Below are 9,967 nucleotides of genomic sequence, written 5' to 3'. Positions count from 1 at the left end.
TTAGCTCAAACGGGAAAAAAGTTACAATGACTTTAAATAAAACAGTTTAAGGTAGTGCACATTGTGACAGCTCTGCTTATGGGGACATGAGAATTACTGCAAAAATAAATAGAATGTCCTTTTGTAAAAGCAGCAATGTCATGTCTTGTAAACTTCCTTTTTATATTACAGCAAAGTTTGAAATAAAATCCAAAGGGACTAGAGCTTAAACTGTAGCCGGGAGTGAATAAACGAGTCTATTTCCTCAATTACTATTGGTCCAGTTTTTCTTTTGCTTTGAGTCCAATGTGCAGCAGGTTTTAAAAGGTGCTCAGTTAGAGAGTCTAGCCAATTAAATGATGAGTTATAAAATTTCTTTCCTGCTTTCAAACACAAATGGGTATATTTGTTCCAAAGCAGTAGCCACAGCCTGTACATTGGGCCCTGTTACTGTGATACTTCCTGTGGAAAAAATCTTTAATTTGGCTCTTAGAGACTTTATCTGATAGCACACAGCAAGATGAAATTCAGGCTCATAACTGGCATGAGGTCTATTGTTCTTTGTGAATTCTGGCAAATGGATTTCAAAAGGCATGTTACAAACTGCCAAAACATTAACAACCTTAAAATCTGTAAATATTACCTGAAAACGTAATTTCTACAGGCTGCAGGCTAAAAGTCTGGCACCAAATTTAGCTTCTTCTTCACTTGTTACTCCAGTGCAAATAATTTTTCCTGAGGACCAAATTGTAGCTATTATTATAGGTTTTCTAAGTTTCATTAATACTTTCCCGAAATCATGCTTTTAAGTTAAATTTGCTCCCTTCAAAGCAATGTTCCTTAGGTTCAAATGGCATCTTGTTCTAAAAACATAAACTACATTTGTAATTAGAATGTCCAATGCAACATCACTGTCTGCTTCCATTGGGGTAGTTTAAAACTTAGCTTCTGGTGACGAAGATCACATCTGGAAGAGTCCCGAGGTAATAGAGCATCATCACATTGTGAGACAGGGGGCACACGTGTTTATGTGTGTCTGGTCTCTGTTCTGTTTCTTATAAGGCCACCAGGATTCAGTCATGGGGACTCCATCCTACCTTATCTACACTGGGTTGGAATTATATTTACTTTCAGCTACTGGTGTTTGGGCCCTAAGAGGATTTGGGGGGATTTTAATTTTCTTCTTTTGATTTTTCTAGATATTTTGTAATTAATAAAAAGTTTTATAGAGCAAGAATTTTTAAAAAAGAATTTTTAAATTTTTGCAAAATACACTGTAAATAAACTTAATTTCCATTATTTCTTTAAATATTTCATAACTTCTGTATTGATTTAAAGATCCGAATATTTTAAAACCAATCCACAGTACTAACCAACCTGATTTCTTGGGGGCATCCATTCCAGGCATAGTGTATGTTTGTGTGTTTGTGTATGTGTTTGGGGGGTTAATTGAGTTGTTTCTCTTCCACACAAAAACATGGAAGATATTCCTTTTTATTCTGTCTCTATTTGTGGTTAAAGTCCATCATTTCTCTTTGTTTAACCCATGGTTGGATTTTCTGAAATTTAGGGTTAATATTAATGCCTTTAAAATTAGCCAACTAGAGCCAATAGGACCATATGACAGGGTGATTATGGCAGAAGGCAGAGGACACTAAGAGATTATTCATCTACATAGTGCTTGACATAGAACTGGATGAAAATAAAAGCTATATAGGGGGGAAAAGGAACATCCTCCTACACTAATATTTTCTATCCCATGGACAATTAATTAACTTTGAAGTTCAATGTCCTGACTTTCACTTTTTGCTAATAAATGGGCAACAAGGAACAAGAATCTTCCAACTCACCAATTCCTAAAATGTTCATATATCTTTAATACTATTTTCCCCAAAGTTTGAGAATCTGACTCAGCTACAACTATAATTCCAACCCTTGGTTTAACCAGTTGAAGTTATATTCAGTCATAGAAGTTCAAATGTCAGAGCTTATGAAGATTCATTCCTATGAAAAATAACCTTACGCCTGGAATTTCCAGGTGTGTAGCTGGGCCAGAGTAGTATGTTAAGTGAGATCTCTTCCTGTTGTCTCAGGATTGCAATTAAAATATAAAACTAAAGGAAAAAAGGCTAAGTATCCCTCATTCTAAGTTAAAAGAGGTTAGAAGTTGGGGCTTATCCTTCACTATCAGTTTTAGAAGATCTTGATATGAGATGTGGGCTTTGGAAGCATGAGATACATGGATCGAAGTTATTATCATCTTTGTCTAAAGCCATGGATTGAGCCCAACTCCTTCCCACCCCCAAAAAGCATCACTTCTAAGGATTAGAACCAGGGAATATTGGTGTTTTATTCTCTTACTGGCAACAATCTGGCCAACAGGATTGGTGACAGGACTAGTTGCTGGTATAAGAGAATAGAGGAAGGATACTGGTGGGCTGCCATGTTCCACAGGGGCTAAAATCCCACCCCAATCTTTTTTGAGTTCCTTGTTTGAGAAGGGGACAGTACTTGATCCTCTAACTCACTGACCACAGAATTGACTTCATAAGGTAAACTGGGAGTATTCCCAGGACCATGGCACTGTTAGGAACAAAGAGGTAAAAATATGAGACAATGTTATATGAAGTTACCAGGTAGTTGGAAGTTGTCACCAGCTGTATAAAGGAGCTATCAAAAATGAACAAATCTTTTCCAGAGTTAATCACACTCTAGAGCCATTTATACTCAGACAATGAGCTAGAACAGCAGTTACGGTCATCCAGGGAAAAGGATTCTAATATAAAATCATCAAATACAGTAATGAGAAATCTCTGTTCTTGCTGGGATCATACAATGATTTTAGGAAACAGTTGGGCAGTTTCTTTAAACATTAATTATATATCTATCATATAAACCAAACTTTCCACTGCTAGATATTTATAAAACAGAAACAAATGCCTTTATCTGCATAAAAACTTGAATACAATCCAGACACTGAAGCACATGGCTGTAATGCCAGCTATTTGGGAGACTGAGGCAGGAGTATTGCGATTTAGAAGTCAGCCTGGGCAACTTAGTGAAACCTGTCTCAAAAAATAAAATTTTAAAAAGTCTTTAAAAAATGGCTAGATGTATAACTCAGTGGTAGAAGGCTTACCCTTCTACCAAGTTTGTGCAAGGCCCTGGGATCAATCCCTTGTACCACAATAGCAAACAAACTTGACACAAAATTTCATAGTAGCTTTGTTTGTAATAACCCTCAAGGAGAATTGACTCAAATGTCCATCAATAGTTGGAACAAATATGGTATAGCCATGTATTTGAATGTTACTCTAAAGAAAAAGAATTGCATTATTGAAACATGCAGTAACAGGATGAATCTCAAAAAATTTATGCCAACAAAATAAGCCAAACAAAAAAATACCTGCATACTGTGTATGAGAAGGAAGGTGTGGGAAAGGGTAAGAGTGAGGGACTGCAAGAGGAAAAGGGGAACTTTGGGTGTTAATGGAACCATGAAACAAAGGCCATGTTAAGGAAATGAGGATCCTTGATTTGATTGTGTTCATAGTTTCCATGGATGCTTACATGTGTCCATATTTATCAAATGATATACTTTAAATGTGCACTTCATCATATGCTAACAATACCTTTAAGTTAAAGCTATGGAATGAAGCTACAAAAATTGAAATTAGACTGATATTCTAATCAAAGCTATTTAAAAGCTATGGGATTGGACTGAGGGAGAATTAGGAAAGTAACTCCATACACAGAAATAGGTTAATTTAACAAGCACTATTGGGGAAAAATTTACTACTTATATTCCACCGAACTGAGACTTAACAGTGAATTTTTTAGAAAACCGGCCACTCATTTACAGGCCAACTCAAGAGTCTCATTATCCTCATATGTTACCTTGATCACCAGGTGTCAGTTTTGCTAGTGCAGTTTAGGGGTCTCTTGGTCCATACATCACATGCTGGAGTTTGAGAATTAATTTCATTGCCCCCCTTGGAGTTGTTAGCTAATTGAGAAATAGACACAAATGTTGAGGCAAACATTAGATTTAATTTATTATAGCTGTCATAGTTATTATAATACTCCTCAGATGTTGGGAGCTGCCCTGGATGCAAATGCCTTTAAGTCTTGATGCCATGGGGCACTGAGCAATTATTGCTTTCCACAATAACTTGGGTGTCACCCCAGCTCGGATAACAAGGTGTGGCTCCAGGTGCGTCACCTGCTGGGGTTGAGTTACACTCACCTGTTCCTTTGTAATCCTACCCCTTTGCCTTTTTGGGGATAGAATGTTCCATGGAACCTCCTCTTGTGTGTCTCCTATATAAGAATAAAAAATTCCAGTGGCTCTGTCTTTCACAGACCCTTAAGGGCGCAGAGCCATCACAGATTTTGAAAACGTACTTCTGTGTGTTTGTGTGATTTCTTTGTTGTTTTCTTAAGTTATTAGAATAGTCTGATTTTGTGAAGCCAGCATTAGTTCCATTAGTTCACCAGCTGGGATAGATGGCGATAAATGGAGGTCCCGCTGGGATGCCAGCCTGAATTTTAGAAATTTAGTTGGTTTGGAATGTCTCTCCAGAAGTTAAACCCACTTAGGATTTCAGGGTATTAGGAGTTAAGTTGTAGAAAATAAGTGAATTAGAAGAAAAAATTGTGATATTAAACTTATAATATCTGGGAATTTTTTAACTTTAGAAACAGGAAAAAATTATATTTTTTGCAATTCTGGGGACAATAAGTAGACATAAAAAATTATAAGTTAGAAAATTTGAAGTACCACAGCAATTAAGATGATTGGAAAAGGATATGTTGCCAAGTTCAGTTCTCTCCCATGGGAAAGGCACTTTTGTGGATTTTTTTTTTAAAATTTTATAGTTTGAAATATTAGGTAAAGATTCTGGGGGTTATATGTTAGGAATCTGCATTTGGAGAGTGAGAAATTTTGTTTTTCTGCTGTTTTGGAGCAAATGCAAGGCTTTGACACTGTCCCCTGTGGAGCCGCTAGCTAATTCTTTCCCTTGGAAACCTTGATTTAACGGGGTGCATGCTACCTTAGGATTTGGCAATAGCACCAGAGTCTGCCACTAGGACCCATTTTGGGGGCTTAAATTTTTTTTTATTTTTTAATTTTTTTGCCTGTATACTACGAGGAGGAGCTACACGGGAGCCACTCACAGCTCTGCACCTCATGGCTATTGGAAGAGCACGCACCACGGGGAGGGAGAAATGGTAGAGCACCAGGTCATCCTGGCACCGGGGACTTTCACTGTGGGAACCAAATGCAGGCGCAGGACAGGGAAAGAAGCAAACAACAGAAAAAGGGGGCCTTTGTTACTTACAGCACAAATGCCACCAATTGGAAATCTGTGGGAAACTTGACTTCCCAGGGCACAACCATGTATGCGCTTTCTCCCAGGGTGCAAGGGCCCGGATGCAGGGCAAGCCAGGAGGCAAAGGCAGCAGCCACACCCACCGGCTCCCTGGCTCCCACCTCACACCATCTGCCCTATAGCCAGGGGAGCACAGGGCCACCACTGGAACCTCTGCTGCCTGGGGGAGACTGGCGAAGTGCCTACATGATGAGGTTGCAGAGGGATTCTAGGCGGGGGGGAAAGCAAACAGATCCAACGAGTGCATCCAACTGGGGAAGCTCCAGGGGCTTGTCCCAAGCAGGACCCTGCCTCAGGCAACAAGCCCAACCCTGGAGAAACCCCTGTCTAAACATGGCATTGGTGGCAGGAATGGCTGCAGTTGCTCACAATGGCCACACCCACCGACTCCACACTCTTTTGTTACCAAGACAACTATGTGCTTCCCCTGGCAGGCTCAGCATGCAGTGGCAACAGCAGTGGCTCTGATCAAGCTGCACTAGCTTCACAAGCCACAGAGACTTCACTGGGTGCATCAGGTTTCAATCAGACCTACTGGTAATAGAACATATGAAACACACAGGAGCTCAGGCAAAACTTTGGATTGAGGAGAACCTGGAAGAGTTCTCCAGCCACATGGCTGGAACAAAATGGTGGTTGATTCCCATCCCCCATGTTTTCTTGGGCCTGCCTCTTGGTCTTTTCAATTGTCACTCAAGCAGGGTTTCCGACTTTGCCTTCCAACCACTAAACATATACTTTTTCTCACAGATCTGCTACCAGATCTACACAGAGCCTATATTTTACTCAAGAATGCCCACCTATAAATACTAATGAAAGATATCTTTTTCAGGCAAAATCAAACTTCACAGCCTTCTACATTGCTGCCCTAGTCCAAACATGTTCTCAAAGCTAAATAATCTGATTTTTATCCCTTAACAGGTTCCCTTAGAAATTCTTTATAGCTATATTATTAAGGAGAATTGCAAAGATAATGCTACATTTATGAGTGATGCATGTTTGAGTTTTATTTTTGAGGAGTATAAGAGTACCTTTGATCATCATGAGATAATAAAAGGCCAGCAATCTGAGATATTTCTCACAACCTCTCATGATGATCAAATGACCTTATTCTCGGTTTCTAACTATGTAAATACAGAAAATTAAAAAAAATATATGTGCACAGAAATTTTGTGACATCACATAGAGATAAGGGTGCACCCCTAGTTAAAAGTAAGTTAAAATGGATCCAGATATTTTAAGAAACACGTGATTTCATAAGATCGACATAATTATAAGCTATACTTTTGTTCTTAATGCATATTTTCCAGGTATTTAACTAATCTATACTCTTTTCATAAGATAATGAACATATGTCTAATTGTTTAATATCTATATATTTGCTTCTAATCATTTTCCTTCAACAGAAAACACATAATTTATATTTCATATACATGCATTTATCTGATGCTCTGCCTTTTATAGTTACAGATATTTGAGATAAATGTATTTTACTCCAAAAAATTTTTCTTTCAAGAGATAATACAACCATCAAGTAATCTCTAATTCTGAAATTATTGTAGAAACTTTTATAAGATGATAAACAAATATGATTCTGTCTACAAAAATGTCTAAGGGCTGTAACTATATTTTCATTGAGATATTTCTTCTTATCAAGGTACAATAATTTGTTTAGATTCTAAGGTTTACAGAAATTGTTCCAAAGTATAACCAAGAAATATTCTAAAAGGAGAACAAGATACTTCCACAGAGAGGAAGCACATATTGGAGGTCCTAAGAAGAAGAAAGAAATCATTTTGGGGTAAAATAAGGTCTTCATGTTCTAGATTTTAATGATATAAGAATTTTCCTAAATAAGGAAATCCTTATATCATTATCTAGACAGATGATATAGAAAGTTAAAATAATTGAAAAACAGATTTATATGTAACTGGACTGACTATAATAGTTTGAACTGATTAATTCTAGGATATTACATATTTCCCCCTGATTTTATTATACTAATATGAACCAAGATTTTGTCCATATACATGATAAAGACCTATTAAAATGTTAAGTTCATTTCCTTTAAGTAGGTCTTAATTTGCCTAGTGATTATTAATGTTTAAGACAAGGATTAATTTTAGTGAATAAATTCACATCCTTCATTAAGCAATAAATATTTTAAAATACTGACTTAAATTCCAATTTGGACACTGCTCCTTGGAGACTAAAATTGATTGATTCAAGACATCATTGGATGTTTATGAGATTGTGGAGAACAATTTATTAGGATTGGTGTTCTCCAAAATAAAGTTTTATATTAGTTTTGAACAATAAAAGTTACAAATTTTGTTGGAAATTCATTGGTATTATATAAATTCTCTGACTGGACCTATTATCTATAAAAAATATGGTAAGATTTATATACTAGTCACTGGGAAGTAACCTTAATCATATTTTCTAAAAGACAATTAAGAGACACCTATTTAAAGGATAATATTCTGAGATAAAGAGATATTTTAAAACCTTCTCTCAAAAAGAGATTGAGAGTTCTTTGTAAATTGTTAGGATGGATAAGTTAGTCTATATACTGGGATATTACAATAAGCAATAAAAGGTATCTCATTTTCATATCTATCCTCAACTACTATCATCAAAGAAAGCCTTAACAATTGTCTACTGGATAAAAAAGATCAAAGGGGACCTCTCAAACTTAATACAGACCGGAACAAATTCAGGGGGATTTTTCAATCCGAATTCATGTTTTGTAATATTTCAAAATGTATGCCAGATGTGTAACCTTGCCTAGAGAAATATTATTCTATTACTTAGCTAAACTTTAAAATAGAAGGCCATCTTAAAAACAGTCTTAAAGAGATTTATTGTAACCATGTCCCAATAACACAGAATAGGGACAAGCCTGACAGTTTGTCTGGAACACAGTTATTCAAGACAAATTGGTATCCAACAGATAAACAAAATGCCTAAAAAATAATTTTAGTAACCCTTTAGAAAAATCCTACTATTTTCATAGAGAGACTTAAAGAGACAATACAGCACCTAAACTTATAGGGGGCCACCCATTTTCAAAAGATGAGTGTATCATCCAGTTAGCCCTAGATATTCCAAGGTATTTGCAAAGATTAACATACTCTTAGCCAAGTTTAGATGTTACATCACAGTTCAATGGAGCCCAAATGAAGATATAAAAAAAGACAAACATACAGACAGAAGAGATTAAAATGCTAATCTTACTCCAAGAAAAATAAGCTTCCTAGTTAAAAATTTTACTCTTCTTTCAAAAACAGATTTTGGAAGCCTCTAAACATTTGAAACAGGGCCTTATTCAAGTCCCTGTCAACAATTTGTCATTGAGGAAAATAACCCTAACAATAGTTACCCCTAAAATATTAGACAGTGATAAATAAATTAGCTCAATAAACCAATAGCTAATTTCAATAAGAGATTTAACATGATAGACCTTTTCTCAACTTCAATAATATAAGGTAATGCCCTCCATACATTGATATTTTTTAAATTGGTAAAGCCATAAATTATACATAATTATTAGAACTAATTTTACTACATTAAATAAAGTTATTAAGGATGCTCATACAACTGTTTCTTTAACCAAAGATTGTTTTGACATAAGATCCCTAAAAATGTTATTGCTAGCTCAATGTCATATAAATTCTAAATTAGATCACTGTCTTAAACAATACTGTTAAACTTGTTTTTACCCATTAATGTTTGAGATACTAACTCTTCCTACTTAGGTCAATACTAAGTTTAATAACAATAATGACAGTTTTTCATGGATTCATAGAGAAAAGACTATTCATTTCTCTATTTCATTTTTTATTAATGGTAAAAAACAAAATATCTTCTCTAGGCTCACTTAGCATATGTACTTCCTATTTTGGATAGATGTCTATATAATTTCTCATGCCCCTAATAAAGGCCACAGATTCTAAGTTAAAAACTCTTGTCACTAGCCTCATCCCAAATTAAGACAATTATGTAAGTTAATCTAGAGTTAATATCAAAATACAATTTTTTATACAGCTTATTGTATTCTTCATTTTTCGTAATTCTGTTAAAATAAAAATCAAGTCATACATTTAGTAAAGGCTAAGTTTCTATTTACCATAGTACCTTTAAAAGACTTTTGTCAAGTCTCATGACCAGCTAGAGCTAATAAATCTTTTATTATTTATAATGCTTGTACTATTGTCTATAATTTAAACTAGTGATATTATGACTTATGTCAGCCTTTCATTCAATATTAATATATTTTAAAAGGGGGAAACAGGACCCCCCAGGCACATAATAGGTCTTACAAAATATTTTAAAAATTTTTGTCTTAATTTTAATATTGAGAGTCTAATTGCTACTGAATGTGATTTAGTAAATTAAATCAAATTTCAAAAGATAGAGTTTAAACCGTTCCTCATGAAAATGACTGAAAAACCTGGCACAGAAAGGTAAACTTCCAGCTGCAGAGTTTATAGCCATGCAGCTTCATGAGCTTGTCAAGTAAGTAAAAATTACAAACTTCTATGGACCCATTTCTCAGGTCCACCTTTAATGTGCCTTGCAGTGTGGACTGGAAA

The 9,967-nt window shown here is 35.5% G+C and overlaps 1 pseudogene; it reads right to left on the bottom strand.

The window, feature by feature from the left end:
- Positions 1-296: 296 nt before the first annotated feature.
- LOC114107266 (TATA box-binding protein-like 1 pseudogene) lies at positions 297-904 on the bottom strand (annotated as a pseudogene).
- Positions 905-9,967: the final 9,063 nt, after the last annotated feature.

This window comes from Marmota flaviventris, chromosome 3 (assembly GCF_047511675.1).
Source record: "Marmota flaviventris isolate mMarFla1 chromosome 3, mMarFla1.hap1, whole genome shotgun sequence".
Classification (NCBI taxonomy): Eukaryota; Metazoa; Chordata; class Mammalia; order Rodentia; family Sciuridae; genus Marmota; species Marmota flaviventris.
Note: the sequence above shows the minus strand (reverse complement) of the source record. Positions and strands in the feature narration are given on the sequence as shown.